This window comes from Heterodontus francisci, chromosome 47, assembly GCF_036365525.1.
Source record: "Heterodontus francisci isolate sHetFra1 chromosome 47, sHetFra1.hap1, whole genome shotgun sequence".
NCBI lineage: Eukaryota > Metazoa > Chordata > Chondrichthyes > Heterodontiformes > Heterodontidae > Heterodontus > Heterodontus francisci.
The window spans coordinates 7,601,156-7,622,672 of NC_090417.1; the positions used below are offsets into that span (position 1 = coordinate 7,601,156).

The following is a 21,517-nucleotide window of genomic DNA, read 5'->3' on the forward strand; positions in this document are numbered from 1 at the left end:
GATTATCCAAACTCAGTAACCTGTTCCTGCTTTCTCCCCGTATCCCTTGATCCCATTCGCCCTAAGAACTATATCTAACTCTTTCTTGAATATATTTAATGATTTGGCCTCAACTACTTTCTGTGGTAGAGAATTCCACAGGTTCACCACTCTCTGAGTAAAGAAATCTCTCCTCATCTCAGTCCGAAATGGTTTACCTCTTATTCTTAGACTGTGACCCCTGGTCCTGGACTCCCCCACCGTCAGGTAGATAGAGAGAAATTATTTCCACTGGCTGGGGAGTCTAGGACTAGGGAGCAGAGTCTAAAAATGCAAGCCAGATCTTTCAGGAGTGAAATTAGGAAACACTTATACACACAAAGGATGGCAGAAATTTGGAACTCTCCTCTACAAACAGCAATTGATAGGAGATCAGTTGTAAATTTTCAATCTGAGACTGACTGACAAAAATGCTGCAAAGTTATTCAGGGATATGGGGCAAACGCAGATATATGGAGTTAAGTTGCAAATCAGACATGGCTCAAAGTGCAGATAATACGCCACAAAATGGTTAGGCAAACATTGGTAGGAATTGGATTAGCCAAGTCCACACAGTGACATGTGGTGTGGATTACTGACTGAGTGAGAAAAATGCAAGGATTTATCCTGTTACAGTGCCGGATGTTGCAACAGCCGTGCTCTGGCCTCCCCACCATCTATTCTATTTAGCAGACTGAAAAGGAGCACTCGGGAGGAGGTGAGGGATGGAGGTGTGAGTGTCACCTGTTTTCTGCAGTTGAAACTGAACTGCAGAAAACAAGTTACACTGTTGTGTATATATCAAAAAAAACTGATTTGAGCATTCTCCTGGTTGACTGTTAGATGTCAGAGAGGAGCACACAGCAAGTTGAAGCACACTTGGTTTTGCCAACATGGATTGCTGTCTTGTGCATTGCTGCAGAACGAACATTCTGCCACAGGCTGCACGATGTGGGACAAACAGCGGAGAAGCCCTTGTACCTAATATTCCCCCTGACTTGCTGCTGCTGCTCTCTCTCTCTCTCTCTCTCTCTCTGTCTGTCTCCCCTCCCCCCAGCCCCTGAAGGTGCTGACTCCTACTGGGATACATTCTGAGGGAAATCACACTGAGCTAGGTTTGTAAATCCTTAAGTCTAGAAGATTAAGGGGTGATCAAATTGAGGTGTTTGAGCTGATGAAAGGATTTGATCAGGTAGACAGAGAGAAACTATTTCCTCTGGTGGGGGGTATCCACAGCAAGGGGGTATAGCCTTAAAATTAGAGCGAGGGCACGCAGTGGTGAAGGCAGGAAGCACGCCTTCATATCGAGGGTAGTGGAAATCCTGGAACCTCCCACTGCCACCGCCAGCGCCACCCCCATCCAAAAGAGCTGTAAAGGTTGAGGGGGTCAATTGAAAATATCAAAGCTGAGCTTGTTCGATTTTTATTGGGTCGGAGTATGAAAGGATATACAACCAAGTGGAGCGAAGATAAGAGATCAGCCATGATGTAATTGAGTGGCAGAGTAGGTTTGAGGGGTGAACAGCTTCCTCTTGTTCTTATGAACCTTGACCTGGGATTCACACATTTGCAGATGTTGTCAGATCGTGGCAAGGGTGTGAATCCTGTTCAGTTTTACTCTTTTCCACCCCCCCCCCCCACCCCCCAGAATCAGCTTCAAGGCACTGAACCCCACCCCGCTGTGTCAACAGAATATTCAAACTGGGCCACATCTGAAGCAGTGCCAGGGAAAACCGTCTCTCTATCCTCGCTGTCCAGACACACAGCTGGGGAATGAACACTGGGCAACATCTGGCACCAGGATCACCATTTCTGGTGCCATGTATTCCCGAAGCCTTCATCACATGACTACCCGCGCCCCACACCCTTGCCGTTGGTCATTGGTTCCCCCCCCATTTTCAATATTATTACAAACAAAAGTTTTCAAAGAAAATGATTAAAAACACACACACACAGGCCAGAGTGGAACATCTTGCAGTTGGAATTGTTTGTGTACTTTTCGGTTTGAAAACATTTTTGCCTGCAATGTTGCTGGAAGTGCGAGCTGATAACGTGTGACAAGGGCAAATGCAACCTTGGTGAAGAAAGAGACAAGCGGGGTATCTCCTTAACCAATGATTTAAAGGAATATGCGGAGGAAGCAGTGTGAATGAAAGGGGTGAATTCATTGTCAAATCAAGTACAGAAAGAGAAATAACAAAAGGGAAAGCAAGACTGGATAAGAGAGAGGGAAAAGAAATCGAAAAACAGTATGAACTAAAATTTAAAATGAGATATTTAAGAAAATTTCCCAACAACAATTCACATGCTATATATCACGGATGGCTCACAGTAGTGTCCTGGAGTGTAATCTGAAGCTGCTGGAGGGTGGCCGTGACAAGCTGACAGTGCCTTGGTTTAACGTCTCTTCTGGAAGACGGCACCTGTGACAGTGCAGCACTCCCTCACTACTACTCTGGAAGCATTGGCCTGAATTTTGTGTTCAAGTCTCAGAAGTGGGATGATGAACCCATAACCAATTGACTGAAGACCACTCAATTAGCACGCAGGGGATACTCATCCCCTAAAATGGGCACAGAATCCAAGGCTTTTGAAGAAACAGAGGTGGTTTGAAGCCACGAGTTCCCTGTCACTTCTGAATAGTAGCGAGGTGTAGAAAGCTGCCTGGGTGTAGGTGAGGTTTTACTTTTTGGCTTGTTAAATCTAGTTGTGTGTGATGTGTAGAGGATTACAGATTCCAGAGTTCAGGGGGAGGGATGCGCCCGAGCACTCTGTTACTTTGCATGCCTTTGGAAGGGGGTTTGGAGTGAGGGGAGGAATTGAGCGGAAGGAGAGATCTCAATGACTGGAGCACACACACACACACACACACACAGCACCGAGTTGCTGCATATCATCCTGGGCCATTCAGCAACACACGCAAAAAAAACTTCAACCCAAACAAAGGATCAACAGAAGAGAGAGGAAGATTTTTTTTAAAAAAAACAGACAAAACGTTTCCCCTTTTTAAAGGTTTCAGGATCTGTAGTGGGGAACTGCACTGGACGAAGTTGAAATTGTGTTTTTTCTGTTGCATCTGCTCAAGGCTATGTAAATCCTGCCAAGAACTTTTTTTTTCGTCTGTGAGAGGAGGAGGAGAAAGCCTGTACAGCAGTTGGCGTGTGTTTTATTCTGCTCGGGAGATGCTAGGGCGTGTGTGAGCAGCTTGAGAACTCTTTCACGTTGGCGATCCGGGCGAAGAGGGAATAAAGTGGGCTGTATGTGTGTGTGCAAGGGGGAGAAGAGAAAGAGCAAGTCATCAACCCGACTTGGGAAAGGAAGACAAAGTGTGCGTGGAGAACTGGAGCCCAGATTGGCCATCCGCTGAGCCCAAAAGCCTGGTGCTTTTCTTCTGCAAATCCTTGTACGTGTGACTTGTTTGTAGAACTGCGGCGAGTTTTCAAGCAGGAGGGGAAAAGGGAGTGGATGTTCCTGTTGGTTTGGCTGACTTTTTTTATTGGTCAAGAGAATTGGAAATTAGCCTGGTCCCCAAATTCATGTGCCTGCCTGCCGGAGGGAAGCATCTCTCTGCTTGCTCAGCTGCTGCACTGTTAACCGGGGGAGTGGAGTGGAGTGGAGGAGAGGAGAGAGTAAACTCTCCTGCCTGAGCAAGGAGACAGGGGAGCTCACCTTCACCCTCACCCTCACCAGGGAAAAGGGACCAGCAATTCCGGAGCAGCACTGGAAGCAATTCCCCAAAACAGGTAAAGAAAACTTTGCACTCTTCGGCCACGTTGTGATTCACACTTCGCCCATTCACTTCACTTCACTTCATTCATTCATTTCCCCCTCCCTCAATCCTCCTCCGTTTATCCTGGATCCCTGCAGACTTTTCCCGAAAATTCCCCCCTTCCCCCGGAAAATCAGTCGCCTGTTAGATTTTATTTCTGAAAGATTTGAGATGGAAATGCATTTAGACAAGTAAGTGAGTTAAAGTGAGTGTACTCGGTCTGTCTCTCTGATTTTTGGAATAAGTGTGGTCAGTTTTTTGCCCCACAGCTTCTGTGATCTTTTAAAGCGCCAGAGGACTGTGTTAAGAGTGGGTGACGACTGTGCACGTTTTCACATTTGTGGGTCCCACCAAAAGTGATTTAAAGCGGCAATGCTTACCGCTGGGGCGCCAATTTTGTTCATATCGATTTCTTAAGTTTGATGTGTTTTTTTTGAAAACAGCTCGTCTTTGAAAAGCTTGAGTGTGTAAGCACCTTTTCTGCATTATTAATAGAACCTGCTCTGCATTCTTTCTCATGGAGCCAAGCACAATCAGTTTTCAGTCAGATCGAGATTGGAAGGGAAAGGGTCTTTGACCAACTGATAAAGCCAGGATAGTGTTGGATCAGCTGTGGGAATGTTGAAAGCAAAGGAAGAGTTTTGATGACTAGCTGGCTTTGTATGTCAGTCGAGTTGAATCTGACTATGATCTTGTCATTTGTCGAAGATGTAGCCTGGATCGTCAATCGATCCCATACACCATCAGAAACAGACATGGACATATCGAGCAAAGATTCTTTGGCTGTAAAGTGCTTTGAAACATCCTGAGGTCATGAAAGGTGCTATATAAATGCAAGTGCTTTTTTGCATGATGGAGAGATTTGGGCTCACCCAGTTTCGGCTGCACGACTGCACGGAGACCTGAGTATCAGTCCTCAGCCTAGAGCAGGAGTAAACAATCCCTCCAGGAAGACCAGTACAGGCTGTTTTCTGACCTCAATAGGTTGCTTTGCGCCAATTTAACTCTGTGAAGCAGTCAACAATAACAACTTGCATTTTAATAGCACCTTTAACATCGTAAAACATCCCAAGGCATTTCACAGGAGTGTGGGAAGACGAAAAATGAGATTTTTAAACATCTGAGTTATATACATGTAAATCTAGGAGTCAAAACAAGTGATAGGTTGAGATAATCTCTCAATTTCATTGTGACATATCAGGTACTGTTGGTGTCCTCTTGCTTCTGTTTATACACCATACAAAATGGATTATTATTTCACCCTTTGACATCCATTTCATTACAGCCACATCTGGACATGTATCTATGGTGCTTTATTCCTGGGTTAAAGGGGTGGGACCGGGGTAGGTGAAGGGCAGGGGGGCGTGGGGGTGCAGTCTCTTGCTGGAACAGTCTGCTGGGTTGGCTGTCAAATGAAGACAGTGGTTGTCTGGTGAACACACTTACTGAGCTCACACGTGCTGGCCTGGCCATGTGATATCATGTATTGCAGACGTATCAGAAACTGTGGAAGGGTACCCCACCATGAACCAGCAGCTTCAGGAGACTTGGGAGACAGAATCAGGGATGGGAAAGTAAATGAAAGGATTTTGTGCTTGTCAGAACAAAGGATGAAACTTTTGCAAAGTAATCCGTTTAATCAGACACTGAGCAGCTTATCCAGTAACATACAGGAAAGTTCAGAGAAGTGGCAGCTTGTGCTGATGTTAGTGTTCAAGATAAGTTTTGTATCAAAGAGAAAAAGAACTTGTATTTATATAGCGACTTCCATGACCTCAGGATGTTTCAATGCACTTTATAACCAATGAAGTGAAGTGAATGTGGTCACAGTTGTAAAATAAGAAATGTAGCAGTCGGTTTGCACACAGAATGTCTTGTGATCAGATAAATTATTACAGTTGAGGGATAAGTATCGGTCAGTACATTGGAAGAACTTAGCTCCCTTTCTCCAAACTGAGGACCTGTCGACCCTCTCAGGTTAACATCTCATCTGAGATGCACCAGCTCTGAGTGGGCAGCACTCTGTCAGTACTGCACTGAATTGTCAGACTTGATTTTTGTTCTCAAGTCTCTAAAGTGGGGCTTGAACCCACAACCTCCAACACAAGAGTGCTACCCACAGAGCCACAGCTGACATATCATGTTTACTGGAGTCTGGTTTATGTGTAGATGACAATTCTGATTGATTTAATTGTTTTTGAGTTTCCAATTCTTGACATGAAGAGTGAACGAGGAAGGGTTACGCACCTGGGAATGGTGTGCACGCATGAGGAATGTGTTTATCCAGCTTCCTAGATTGCTTCGTGGCCAAGCACAGGACTGAGTAACACTGTGCAGCAGTGAGCTCTCCAGTTTCTCTGAACCTTTCTCATGCACCTGTCACTGCATCTGGCTCTGTTTTACCAGAGGATTAGAGCAATCTGTGTAACACAAGCAGGTCAGTGCATTTGTTAAACTGCACGCACACAAGAATTTGATGGGCCTCAATCTCTACCTCAGTGTGCTTCGAGGATTGTCAACACCCAGGAAGTGCCAGGACTGTTCCTCAATCCATGCAGATTAACTACATCATCTCAGACCTCTTAAAACATAGGTGAGGGCAAAAAAAAAATAGCTTCCATTCATTGTTCACTGACACCTGTCTGCTGACTTCAGTGGATGGCAGGCTCAGGCTTGGCTGTGAAGCTCTCCTGAGTTGAATAGTAACTGGGTGAGATACCTGAGGGCTGCAGGCACCTTTGGAACTTTATCCCTGTAACAACCATTAAACTTCTGCAGAGTGTGGAGGTGAAAGGACAAAATATAAATGCATCACATTGAAGTAAAGACTTTCATTTATATCATGCCTTTCACAATCTCCAGGCATCCCACAATGCTTTACAGCTAATGCAGGACTTCAGTGTAGTGACTGTTGGAAAGCAGGAAACACAGAAGGTAAATTGTGCACAGCAAGCTCCCACAGACAGCAATGTGATAATGATCAGAATAAATCTTGTCCAGGGTACTGAAGCTAACTTCCCCCAATCAGCTTTGATGAGTGCCAGGGAATCTTTTACATGAGAGGGCAGGTAAAGCCCTTTTAATGTCTCATCTGAAAGTTACCAGTGCTCACATTGGCCTCCCAATGGAGCTTCGAAATTTAAGGGCGTGCAAGCTGTTGGCTTGTGGTTCCTAAGCACTTGTCGAAGCAAGCAACAGAGTTGGAAACGGACTGGGATATTAAGAATTCATTCTGGCCGCTGCATTTCTCAGAGGGGCAGATGAATGACTTGCGTGGCCGAAGCAGAGTATGGATAGCCCTGATAACACCTGCTCCTGGCCCTTCCGCGGAATTGCCTGTTCGCGTGCCAGTCACGTGCCTGTGAGACTCCTCAGATATGGACCAGTGTTTGGCAGGAAGGAGCAGAGAGCTGGAAAGCTTTTATCGACGTGTCTCCTCAAGTGAATCCCTCGGTTCTTTATGCCTTTTGGGCATAGTTCAATGTGATCTAAAAATGTGTGGAGATCTTAACTCGTGTGAAATCACGACCCATCGAGCTGTGGAGAGACTGCTGAGGCTCCCAGAGCTCTCTTTTAACGATTTAAATCTTAACAGTCTGAGTATGGCAGATGAAGACATGAGCAGTGCTTCTTTCTGAGTACAAAACCAACTTGGGATATAGTGGGAGCAGAGGGTAGTGCATTGACCTTGGACACAGTCCTTTGATGAATGGGAGTCCTTGCCTATACTACGATTCTCTTTGCTCCTGTCCTTGCCATTTGAAGGGTCCAGACCCCATCCCTTGTGTCAGAATTCTCAGTGACGTCCTAACCCTTAGGCTACCAGCACTTTTTCCCCCCAAAAAATGGTTTCTTGCCATGTGTGACCTGAATTTACAAAGAGCTGTCTCCCTATGCCATCCTTCCTTTGGTTGTACTTTGTTTTCAGAGTGGGTATTCTGGCACATTTCTTTAAAAAAAAACGAAAAAAATGTGTCAATTTCCCATTCAGAATTCTTCAAGGTATAAAAATATCTTTCTCTGTTTTGTGTTTTGCAGTTTTTTTTCTATCATTTGTAAGCATAGATATCATTTCAAACAGTGAAGGTTAGTGGAGCAGGAAACTTATGTTTGTCACTCCTGCAGCAGCGGTTGCAGTTTGAGTGAGTGAGCATCTCTTTGACCTGATCACCTGTTGCATGATGCCCAGGCTGCTAAGTTCTTTGTGAGCTTGGATCACTTCCTTGCTGGTTTGTGCTATTTGCATTTCATGGGACTGCAGGCTTGGAAAGGAACAAAGAACTTTGTATTTATCTAGCGCGCGTCACAAAGAACAAAGAACAGTACAGCACAGGAACATGCCATTCAGCCCTCCAAGCCTGCGCCGATCTTGATGCCTGCCTAAACTAACACCTTCTGCACTTCCGGGGCCCATATCCCTCTATTCCCTTCCCTTTCAGGTATTTGTCAAGATGTCTCTTAAACGTCGCTATCGTACCTGCTTCCACCACCTCCCCTGCAGCAAGTTCCAGGCACTCACCACCCTCTGTGTAAAGAACTTGCCTCGCACATCCTCTCTAAACTTTGCCCCTCGCACCTTAAACCTATGTCCCCTAGTAACTGACTCTTCCACCCTGGGAAAAAGCTTCTGACTATCCACTCTGTCCATGCCACTCATAACTTTGTAAACCTCTATCATGTCGCCCCTCCACCTCCGCCGTTCCAGTGAAAACAATCCGGGTTTTTCCAACCTCTCCTCAAAGCTAATGCCCTCCAGACCAGGCAACATCCTGGTAAACCTCTTCTGTACCCTCTCCAAAGCCTCCACGTCCTTCTGGTAGTGTGGCGACCAGAATTGCGTGCAATATTCGAAGTGTGGCCTAACGAAAGTTCTGTACAGCTGCAGCATGACTTGCCAATTTTTATACTCTATGCCCCGACCGATGAAGGCAAGCATGCCGTATGCCTTCTTGACTACCTTATCCACCTGCGTTGCCACTTTCAGTGACCTGTGGACCTGTTCGCCCAGATCTCTCTGCCTGTCACATCTCTGACTCGTCCCAAAGTGGTGATGGATTTCCCTCTGTGATGTTGCCTCATTGGCCGATGCACTCAAAATCAGGACTCTTTGCGTCTGCAGATTTAGTTAGATGCAGGATCATGGGACCTCATTCATATCAGCTTAATATACAGTCCGTGAGGAGCTCACAGAGACAACCAGCCTGGACTCTCCTGAGATACATGAAGATGGATCCCCCCAGGATCCTGCCTCAGTGAGTGGCTGGACACGAGATAGCACCGGTAATAAATCACCGGCCGAGTTCCATATCTCAGTGAGTGGCTGGACACGAGATAGCACCGGTAATAAATTACCGGCCGAGTTCCATATCTCAGTGAGTGGCTGGATACAAGATAGCACCGGTAATAAATTACCGGCCGAGTTCCGTATCTCAGTGAGTGGCTGGATACGAGATAGCACCGGTAATAAATTACCGGCCGAGTTCCATATCTCAGTGAGTGGCTGGACACGAGATAGCACCGGTAATAAATTACCGGCCGAGTTCCATATCTCAGTGAGTGGCTGGACACGAGATAGCACCGGTAATAAATCACCGGCCGAGTTCCATATCTCAGTGAGTGGCTGGACACGAGATAGCACCGGTAATAAATCACCGGCCGAGTGCCATATCTCAGTGAGTGGCTGGACACGAGATAGCACCGGTAATAAATCACCGGCCGAGTTCCGTATCTCAGTGAGTGGCTGGACACGAGATAGCACCGGTAATAAATCACCGGCCGAGTTCCGTATCTCAGTGAGTGGCTGGACACGAGATAGCACCGGTAATAAATTACCGGCCGAGTTCCATATCTCAGTGAGTGGCTGGACACGAGATAGCACCGGTAATAAATTACCGGCCGAGTTCCATATCTCAGTGAGTGGCTGGACACGAGATAGCACCGGTAATAAATCACCGGCCGAGTTCCGTATCTCAGTGAGTGGCTGGACACGAGATAGCACCGGTAATAAATCACCGGCCGAGTTCCATATCTCAGTGAGTGGCTGGACACGAGATAGCACCGGTAATAAATTACCGGCCGAGTTCCATATCTCAGTGAGTGGCTGGACACGAGATAGCACCGGTAATAAATCACCGGCCGAGTTCCGTATCTCAGTGAGTGGCTGGACACGAGATAGCACCGGTAATAAATCACCGGCCGAGTTCCATATCTCAGTGAGTGGCTGGACACGAGATAGCACCGGTAATAAATTACCGGCCGAGTTCCATATCTCAGTGAGTGGCTGGACACGAGATAGCACCGGTAATAAATTACCGGCCGAGTTCCATATCTCAGTGAGTGGCTGGACACGAGATAGCACCGGTAATAAATTACCGGCCGAGTTCCATATCTCAGTGAGTGGCTGGACACGAGATAGCACCGGTAATAAATTACCGGCCGAGTTCCATATCTCAGTGAGTGGCTGGACACGAGATAGCACCGGTAATAAATTACCGGCCGAGTTCCATATCTCAGTGAGTGGCTGGACACGAGATAGCACCGGTAATAAATCACCGGCCGAGTTCCATATCTCAGTGAGTGGCTGGACACGAGATAGCACCGGTAATAAATCACCGGCCGAGTTCCGTATCTCAGTGAGTGGCTGGACACGAGATAGCACCGGTAATAAATCACCGGCCGAGTTCCGTATCTCAGTGAGTGGCTGGACACGAGATAGCACCGGTAATAAATTACCGGCCGAGTTCCATATCTCAGTGAGTGGCTGGACACGAGATAGCACCGGTAATAAATCACCGGCCGAGTTCCGTATCTCAGTGAGTGGCTGGACACGAGATAGCACCGGTAATAAATCACCGGCCGAGTTCCGTATCTCAGTGAGTGGCTGGACACGAGATAGCACCGGTAATAAATCACCGGCCGAGTTCCGTATCTCAGTGAGTGGCTGGACACGAGATAGCACCGGTAATAAATCACCGGCCGAGTTCCGTATCTCAGTGAGTGGCTGGACACGAGATAGCACCGGTAATAAATTACCGGCCGAGTTCCGTATCTCAGTGAGTGGCTGGACACGAGATAGCACCGGTAATAAATCACCGGCCGAGTTCCGTATCTCAGTGAGTGGCTGGACACGAGATAGCACCGGTAATAAATCACCGGCCGAGTTCCGTATCTCAGTGAGTGGCTGGACACGAGATAGCACCGGTAATAAATCACCGGCCGAGTTCCGTATCTCAGTGAGTGGCTGGACACGAGATAGCACCGGTAATAAATCACCGGCCGAGTTCCGTATCTCAGTGAGTGGCTGGACACGAGATAGCACCGGTAATAAATCACCGGCCGAGTTCCGTATCTCAGTGAGTGGCTGGACACGAGATAGCACCGGTAATAAATCACCGGCCGAGTTCCGTATCTCAGTGAGTGGCTGGACACGAGATAGCACCGGTAATAAATCACCGGCCGAGTTCCGTATCTCAGTGAGTGGCTGGACACGAGATAGCACCGGTAATAAATCACCGGCCGAGTTCCATATCTCAGTGAGTGGCTGGACACGAGATAGCACCGGTAATAAATCACCGGCCGAGTTCCATATCTCAGTGAGTGGCTGGACACGAGATAGCACCGGTAATAAATCACCGGCCGAGTTCCATATCTCAGTGAGTGGCTGGACACGAGATAGCACCGGTAATAAATCACCGGCCGAGTTCCATATCTCAGTGAGTGGCTGGACACGAGATAGCACCGGTAATAAATCACCGGCCGAGTTCCATATCTCAGTGAGTGGCTGGACACGAGATAGCACCGGTAATTTATTACCGGCCGAGTTCCATATCTCCGCCACATACAGGAGCTGCCAGGCATTCAGTGCTAAAATCATCAAGCTGCGCACTTGCTCCTAATGGCCTTTTATTTACTGGGCATTTCAGGCTTGCTAACCGCAAATAACTGTCTCAAAAAATGGCCGAGAGTATTTGGATGGGGAAGAAACTCAGGGCTCATTCATCTTTCCCCCCCACCACCTCCCCCTTGATCCCATCAGAGAATCCAGCTGGTTTAAATATTGCCAGGTTTGAGCTTTGCTGTCTTCCCTGAATCTCCATTCCACATGTTGACTCTGTCAGCTAGCAGGAAGAAGTGATCGTTTGTTGGGGGAGAATATGAGAAGTTGAAGTTTCAGTTTTTTAATATATTTTGAAGGTTTAGTGCAGATGTCAGTTTTGTGACTGCCTGGACTGTTCCTGCCGACTCTGCCAACCTGGCAACACGGTTCCTTTTTCAAATGAAACAGCTAGTGTTGGCATCAGAGACCTCAGCTGGTGCATCTCCTTCATTTTCCACAGGAAGTGTTTCGAGGAAATTCTCTGCTCGAGTCGGATTTGAATAACTGCAGCTTTGCTGAGCTGTGGATCCGAGCTGCACGTAATGCCTGAAAATGCTGATGATTTGTCTCAGAATCCTCAGCGTATTCTGAGCTGATGGTGTAATCAAGGCAACAAAAGGATCAGGTCTCTTTGTTTTGTTGTTTGGAAATTTGAAGTTCTCAACAATTTTCTCCCCCCTCGCGCGCTCAAAGTTGTTCATTCCTTTCTGGAGCCTGGATACCTCCTTGACATCTCACGCTGTGACCTATTCATGTGCACGTGCTGGCAGGAAATGTTTAAATGTATTTTCAACCCTGTCGTGTGGAGGAAGAAAAGAAAAAAAAGAACTTTCATTTCTATAGCACCTTTCACAACCTCGGGATGTTCCAAAGTGCTTTATAGCCAATGCAGTACTTTTGAAGTGTAGTCACCATTGTAATGTAGGAAAAAGAGTGCACAGCAAGAGACCACAAGCAGTACAAACTGTGGTAAATGACCAGATAACCTGTTTTTTAGTGATGCTAATTGAGGGATCAATGTTGGCCAGGGGATCCAGGAGGACTCCACTGCTGCTGGATGAAATACTGGCACTTTTACATGCACCCGAGAGAGCAGACGGGGTCTCAGTTTAATGTCTCGCTTGAAGAGTGGCACCTCCATCAGTGCAGGACTCCCTCAGTACTGCCAGGACAGTCAAACCCCACCCTGTCCTTGCCAGATCTCCAGCACGTCTTGACATCGAGGCAGGGTAGCTAGATAACAATCGGGGCTAAGAGCCCTAGCCCTCAACTTGGACACTCCTTTTGGTTTCATTGCTGTCTTGTACCTGCTGGGTGTTTGTTCCTACTTGTATAGTATCTTGCTAGTAAAGCATGGGTTTGGGTTTATGCAGTGTACAGTCAAGCTTCTGAGGGTAGAAAATGAAATTTGTTCCTAATAAATAAGGTGCAGGTGGCAGATTAGTCAAGATAAGTGATGTGGAAATTGAACCTTTGTGATGGCAGATGGCCAGTAATTGTGTGAAAGCTTTTGGTGCACGGAGGTGTGGCATGTGTGTGTACATTTCTTGAAAGTATAATAATGCTTCAAATATACATTGTGACCCTCACTTGTAGAGACTTGGACACAGGAGAGAATATGAAGCGGTAGCTAATTTATTTCCCAGCAAGTTGTACGAGGGAGTATGCAGCCAGGACGGGAGTTTGTTTGGATTATTTTTCTGGTGCCCTATGTGCATGTGTCACAGTGTTTAAATCTGAGTCAAACCAGGCAACCATTCACTCACTCCACCATCGAAGCCAATTGGGAGGGAAGCTGTGCACATTAAGGTAGAATGGAGCAGTTGCTTAATGCGATTGTGACACCTGATAATTGCTTTAAAGGCTCATATTAACCTTCCTGCAAGGCAGAAGATCATTCTGTCCTCCTGGTTAAATGTCCTAATTGCTTTGATATGTGTGACTCATCCAGCAGATGATGTGTTGGAAATGAGTGTGTTCCATCTTATCCATCAGGAATCCTAGCCTAGTCACTATAATGTTCCAGTCATCAGGATATGGGCTGACATAGCTCTACGTCATGACATCCAGCAAGTCCCAAGTTCAGATTCTGGTCACTGCTGTTAGCTGTTCTCAGGTGAGGCAACAGTTTCAGTACAACATAGGAAGAGGAGGAGGCGGTTCATCCTCTCGAGCCTATCCCACCCTTCCGTTGAATCATGACTGATCTGTATCTTAACTCCATCCACACGCCTCGGCTCCATACCTTTTATACCCTTGGTTGAGTGAGCATCTTTTGCTTTTTACGGGACGGAGTTCCACACTTGTACCACCCTTTGCCTGAAGAAGTGTTTCCGAACCTTTCCTGAACGGCTGGGCTCTGATTTTAAGATTCTGTCCCCTCGTCCTCGACTCCCACACCAGTAGAAAAAGTTTCTTTCTACCTTATCAATTCCTTTCAAAATCCTCAAAAAAAAAACCTCGATCAAACCACACCTTAACCATCCATATGCCACGGAATACAGCAATTGGCCTGAGCGAGGGAGGCTTAAAAGCAGCCCAGATTTCAATTCCTGATCACTGTCCAGTGATTTCCATTGCAAATAATGTGTATGCAGATTGGGCTCAACAGTGATGCCCTTGTGCCATACATAACCCACCAACAAAGACTACACACTTGGGCTCTGTACGAGACAACTGTTTGGTCTGTGGAGCCAGCTCCAACAAAAGGTGGTTCTTTCACAAGACATGGTGAGAGAAATGGAAAGGTCTCGTCTGAAAATGTGATAGGAACTTGCACTTTCTTGCATGTTAATATTTTAACGAGGATGCTGGAAATTCAGATTCTTGACACTGAAATCCCAGCAAGCTGCTTCAGAATCAGTCGGCATTGCACTGAAATGGAAATGTTGGGCTTTTTCTCAAATGGCTTCACTTTTCTTTGATTGCTTGTCCTGGTTGTCAGATTTGGGCACTATTTATTCTTTGAATGCTGTTGAATCAGCATGATTGTCCATCCATTCCATACTTGCCCTGTCAACTGGTTTGACTTTTTGATGGGTTTGGTGTGAATCAGCTGGCTGGAGTGCTGGCACGTAGATTTGTTTCTGATGGCAGTCAAATCATGGGTTTATTGGATCGGCCTATGCTGTTTGAAGGCTGCGTGTGATACCATGCAGGAGATTATTGGAGAAGATCAAAAGGAATGGAATGAGGGAGAGGACAGCAAAGTGGATGAGCCACTGGTTAGAAAGGAGGAAATGAGGAGACATTGGGGGTGAAATTATGTTCCTTTCTTTGCTCCTTTCTCTTTTTATAGTTACATAGAACTCTGGTTAGACCCGTTTAGAGTTCTGCATTTAATTCTGGGCACCGTGCTTTAGGAAGGAGATATTGGCTTTGGAGGGGATGCAGCACAGATTTACCAGGATGATTCCTGGTCTAAAAGGGTTAAATGAGGAGGACATATTCCCTGGAGTATCGGAGATGAACAGTTCATGTAACAAAGGTTTCAAATTATTTAGTTTTTTTCTCCATCTACCCCATTTCATCTGCTGGGACATTCCAGAGCGAGGGAGCAAAACCTTAAAATGGGAGCCAGGCTATTTCAGGAGTGATGACAAAAAGCAGTTCTTCACACAAAGGGTAGTGGAAATCTGCTGTAAAGCTGTTCAGGCTGGGGGCAACTGGAAATTTCAAATGCAGATTGGTAATATTGTTGTTTGGTAAGATATTAAGGATATTGGAAGGAAGGCAGATCGGTACAGTTGAGATATAGAGTAGCCATAACCTAACTGAATGATGGAATAGGTTTGAGGGGCTGAACGTGGCCTCTCCTTGTTGCTGTTGTCCTATGGTGTAGATTTAAAAACTGGTCACGGAGCTGCAGGAAACTTTGACCTGTGTGATTCTGCAAGGAGGGAGGCGGAACTCGAGATACTGGACAAGAGGGAGATGTTTCGGCTCGTTAGGGAAAGGTCATTTTTTTGTGGTTGGCGGGGTCAGTAATTATCAGTAAGATTGACAGAGCAAGTTCTTGGGAGCATGGAAGGTTTTGTTGAAACAGAGACCACCTCATTCCATGAAAAGAGAAAAATTATTGGTGGAATTAGAAGGGCAAAGGGGGTTGGATTATTTTTATATTGTGGTGTGAATGAATGAATGAAGGAAATAATGTCCTGTACTCCAACTATATAGCTCCATGGGAGCTGAGCGCGACAATTTGTAAATGGTAGCATTCGATCTTTCGAAGCTTCCCAGGGCCCGACACAGAGTCTCAATGTTGCCTGAGGCCTTTTTCACTCTCGGAATGGCAGGAATGTTTCAATACCCTTGGCATGTTATAGCAGCTGGCTTTATCTTAAAACAACTTCTTGGTTTGATTTTTACTGCTTTTTTAAAGAAAGGACAAATATAGCAGTGTCCAGATGTGGCATTAAGTTGGTTCTCATCAGACAGCTGGCTTTTAGCATGGTAGCTTTGTACAGAGAGCAGGTTGACGATATTTAGCTCTTTATTTTGATTTGTACTCGATACCTGCCATTAGTTGCTATCTTGAGGAGGAAATAAAATGTGAGATTGGTCTTCACATCAGGCCTTAAATTACTGTTCCGGATTTTGTGGTAACAATAACCGTGTGGCTTTTAGCTCAGGAGTAAATGGAACAGCAACTTCCAGTGCAATTAAATGTGGAAATCAGCATGTTACTGTCTGAATTATCCGACTCCTTCTGAAGCTACGCTATAATAGCATCTCACTGCGAAGGGAGTGAAGTTCTGGTACTTAGCCACTAAATTCACCAGAAAAAGTTAAGGCTTGTTCATTTCATTCCAGTGTAATTAAATGTTTGTTGGTCTAGTGAGTCTTAATTACTGCTCAACAACCACTCTGGCCCTGAAAATTAACTTTTCACTAGTTGTCTCATTCCTTCCGATGTAAATTATTATTGGAGATTTTTTTAAATGATTTAATTTTTGTCTTCTGTTTCTTTTTCTCTCTCAATTCTATCTTTATTGTGCTTTCTTAACCTAATTTAGCATGAATTAAATATTCTAACTTCCACATTCCTCATTCAGATTCTGCATGCCTTACTCATGATTCTTCAATCTGACGGGTTAAGGAGACACACAGTTGCATGCCCTGTTTGCACAGGTCCCAGATGCTCTGTAGAGGGTGCTGTGCTGTTTTGGATTCCTTACCACTGCAAGTTCCAGTGCAAAGGCCCACAGAAAGTCCGTGGGCAAGTGTCAGTGTAATGAATGGCTGGCATCGTTTATTCACCGCTGTCTGCAAGCACTGATCTGATTATAAATCATGCATATATCACAAAGACATCTTTAGGCTTCAACCAGGTAATGCAAAATAACAGTCTTTGAGACAAGGTTTGTTAGAAAAATGACTTGCAGCCTTCCAGGAGTAACAGAAAGGCCTTGTTTTGAATAACCATTCTGAACAAGTGACTGGATCTAGTATTTGCCAAGAGCTGAAATGCAGGGACATGTCTGTGGCTGCTCGTAGCCTTTCTATGGTGGAGTATCTGTTGACAGGCTGGAAAGGCTGTAGGTGAAGCTACTTTTTGTGTCGAGACTGGAAGTTAAGCCCCTGGTGTCTGTAAGTGGCCAAGTGCTGTCCTGTGCAGGCCTCCTGACTGCCTACTACTTGACTTCCATGCTGGCTTGTCCCTGACTGCCAATGGAGTTGAAATGAGCAGAGAATAATGTCACACATAAGTAGCCCTCATACTGGTCTCTGACTGTTGACACAGGCAACTGTACCAAAAAAAACTCCTCATCCAACTTATTTTGAGCTCAACATGTTTTTCTTTAATTCAGTCCTTAGGACAGTTTGGTTCGATAGCCTCATCCTGTTTGTTTTTGTTCACTTGTGGGCCTTTTCGTAACATCCCACCTCAAGCTGTTTTTTTTTACAGGGATGGGGTTTGTACTGAGAAGAAAACATTTTGATAGAAAAGGAAACCTCCCACAGTTTCTTTTCTGAGTGCTAGATTCTAAATCTGCCCAGGTTGTCCTTCTGGTGAATGGTTGGCCTTGTTACCTTTGCATCTCCTCGCTTCTCACGTCCTGGAGTCTGCCCGTGCTTGCAAGGCTCGCACTGCCGAGTTAGTTGGTAGCCTGTTTACAGGAGCAAGTTACATTAATAATCCCTGTGGGTGTGACGATAGGATTTCTCCACCTCCAATCTAGTGCAGTGCCAAGCTTCCTGACAAGGGGTTTGGATATTTCTGTTGGGAGGTTTCTTTGGAAGGTGATTTACAGTCGCATGACGGAAATTTATGTGACTGGTTCAAAGACAAATTTCGGAAGAGCATGAAGAGGCCCTTTGGGAGGGGTTGGAGGAGAGATGGAACTCCTGGCAAAGGAAACCCAATTTGCTAAAATTGCCATTAATTTCTGGATGCTGAGGGGAAGGTGGTGGTGGTGGTGGTGGTGGTGGTTCAAGGATGGAAAGTGGTGTCACAAAGCCACGGCCTTGGGAAAATGAGATGTTACGCTGAGCCAAAACGCGAGCGTGGGTCTTTGGATCAGCCTTCCACATCTTCGGGATAGCACGAGTTGAGAGGGGATGTGTTTTGACTGAATCAGCAATGGTTTTCTGACGGAACTGTGCATGTGGCCCAGTGAATCCTCCTGTCCCGCAATATGGAACCAAAACAATGGGTGGAGAGCAACAGAGAGAAAAATGAAGTCAGACTTGTTTGGTGTTTAGAGTTTGAAAATGTCACTTTTCCAGCAAAACAAACTGCTCATGACTTCACGTTGTGCGCACATCAAAGATCATGCTTAAAACGCTGGGAGTTTAACGACAAAGAACTATTCCAGATGCAGAAGGCTATATTTTCTCATTTTTACAGCTTCCAAGCTACTTATTAGTTTAGACAGGCTCCTTGCACACACCAGACAGCTGGCAGGGCTAGTCCTGCACAAATAAATGACTCCAAACAAGCTGCCTTTTCATGGGAGTTATTTCAGGGAGTATAGCCTAATCTCTTTATTTTTCAAAAAACAGAGGAGCTGCAGTCTGGGATAATCTTTGGACTGAACCTGAATCTTCCTCATGGATAGACTGTTTTTTCCAGATTGGCAGGGCCTGCCAAGTGAAGCCTTGAATTTGGGCCTTGTATTTTTTGTTTTTCTTCTTGATTCTCTCATTGTTGGCCATCGCTCAGGGAGGTGATGTCTCCTTTCAGGGATGTGCCTCCCCTAGTGGCCAATCATCATATGTGAACAGAAACTTTGAATGCTTATCAGCTATTCTGCAAGCGAAGGCATCGTAGCTGAGCTTGACCCTAGCCTTGCTCCTATGTGCATCCTGGGAATTGGAACCCTGGCTACATTTGCCCAATTGTGGTGCCCCTTTCACCAGCCCTGTCGTAGATCAGTGAACATAGCACAGAAGGGTTATGAGAGCTGGCATCTTCCTATCTGGGGAGGCAGGTTCACACTTGGGAGCTTTCAAGATTGAGAGGGGGAAAGAGAGTTGTGCGAGGTAAAGGTATCAAGGGATGTGGAGCAAAAGTGGTTAAATGGGGTTGAGGTGCAGATCAGCCATGATCTAATTGAATGACAGGGCAGGGTCAAGGGGCTGAATGGTCTACTCATGTAAATAATGTTCCCACGGATGGTAGCGGAGAGCTGCTGTGGAATTATACCAGGAAGCGTGAAGAGAGAAGACAATTCAAAAAGGAAACGAATAATTAAATGGTAATTCCTAATCTGTGTTAAGTGTGAGGATACAATAGCAAAATCACAAGCTCTTTTATTCTTTCATGGGATATGGGTGTCACTGCCAAAGCCAGCATTTGTTGCCCATCCATAATTACCCTTGACAAGTGAGTGGCTTGCTCAGCTATTTCAGAGTCAACCACATTGCTGTGAATCTGGAGTCACACGTCGGCCAGACCAGGTAAGGACAGCAGATTTCCTTCCCTAAAGGACATTAGTGAACCAGATGGGTTTTTACAACAATCAATGATAGTTTCATAGCACCATGCCTGAGACTAGCTTTCAATTCCAGATTTGATTGATTGAAATTAAATTCTACCTGCTGCTGTGGGATTTGAACCCTTGTCCTCGGGGCATAAGCCTAGACCTCTGGTTATGAGTTCAGTGATAGTACACTGTACCAGCACCTCTTCCTTATTGCCGATGCAAACGGCTGATGAGAGAAATTGTATTTATTCGAGTGAGCTTGAGTTTCTGGAATATTTAACCTGCTGAGATACGGATTCTCCCTTAGGTTCCAACTATCCAATTCCTTCTTTCAATATTGGCTTTGCCAAAAACAGCCTGCCGGATAGCAAGATCTTCATCCTGACAGTTAAGTTGCTGCTGGGTATGTGGCACCACCTCCATTTATCCAATTTGCCCATATCTGCCTTTTTGATTATCCGGTCGAATTATTGCAACCTCATTGTCAAGGTGGGTTCTTGCATCTCCTCCTGTCTGATATAAATCAAGCTCATGAACCATGAGTGAGGAAATGGAGCTGTGGAAGGGCTGCTGATAAAGGAGGTTGATCGAGAATTCCTATTTAATGGGCCTGTCCATTTTGAGTTTGTGCACTAGTTGACTGAGCTGATGGTGTTTGATGTTTGACTATGTGAGGTCAATCCTGTTCTCACTCCTCTGTTGTTTGTGTGAGGGTTTTGGAGAGATGGTGATGGAAAGCCAATTTTTAAAAATATAAACTGTGAATGGTTTCCTACCCCTGAAACCCAGCTGTCAATAGACTTCATTCTGTATCTGTGTTTTATAACAAGGATCTACACCCTCACTGGGCGACCAGTTTGCATCCTTGTGTATACAGAAGAGACTTCCAAATTGAAGCTGATCCAGATTGATTTCTAATTTCCTGTGTAAACATTACTGTGGATTCCAGCAGGAAGTGGGGAAAAGAGAGATGAATCTTTTTATAAACTGCAGTTTATCTTTCAATCTGTCAACGAACAGAGTTTCTATTTAACCACTTGATAGCCTCGGCTTCAATTGGAGGAAGTAGAATCAGATAAATTCACGGCACAGAGGAGGTCATTCAGCCCATTGTGACTGTGCTGTCTGATAAAGAGCTATCCAGCCTAATCCCACATTCCAGCTCCAGGTCTGTAGTCCCATAGGTGACATCACTGCAAGCTCACAGCCAGGAGTGAAGCCAATTGTTGAAGCCACCTGAAAAACCCTACATGTTAAAATGGAGTTTAGCAGTGAGCAGGACGGGTGCATTGTCGGATTATAACAACTCCAAAATGACACTACTTTGATTGGAAATTCTGAAGAAGCTCAACCCAACACCTGGACCAGGCAGATCTGGAGTTAAAATGGGTAGATTCCCAGTGACCAGACTCCTCTGCACCCATCCAGGTTACATTAGTAATCCTGACTGGTTGCTCAGTCTGGGGATCACTGCGGATCTGCCCGGTACAGGGATCGGGTTGATGGGCTTCAGCACTTCAATCAAAGTGGGGTCACATTGGAGCTGTTTCATTGACACAAAATATGCCTTCCACCCCATCAAAAATCCCAAATGTTGACGTGGAGTTTTTAGTTGGCTTCAGCAATTGCCTTCCCTACACCACCGTCCCAGCTTTCTCTCCACCCCTCTCCCTCTATAACCCACCTCTCTTTCCCCTGCTGGTGGAGCACAACACCATGGCCAGACTCTGATACTTGAATGAAGCAGCCATCTGATGTCACTGGACATTTAGAAGACCAGCATGTCACCATGGAGAGTCTTGCACCTTGATCCGCTCCTGGCCTGATGCCCAAAACAATGCAAGGGTCACTGGACAGCAGTCAGCAGCGGGATTTTGTTTTTGTGTCTATACTGCTACCTGGCTAGGTTCAGCCAGTAGGGTGGAC

General features: G+C 45.8%; 1 protein-coding gene across 5 annotated transcripts in view; it reads left to right on the plus strand.

The window, feature by feature from the left end:
- Positions 1-21,517, plus strand: part of LOC137357117 (fibroblast growth factor receptor 1-like) — a 296,290-nt gene that overhangs the window by 155,641 nt on the left and 119,132 nt on the right. Inside the window, exon 1 of one of the 5 annotated variants that reach the window (XM_068023162.1) lies at positions 2,911-3,761. The exons of the other annotated variants lie outside the window; for them this stretch is intronic. The gene's annotated coding sequence lies outside the window, so the exon portion shown is untranslated. Of the gene's footprint in view, positions 1-2,910; positions 3,762-21,517 lie in introns of those variants that run through there. 5 annotated transcript variants of the gene reach the window in all.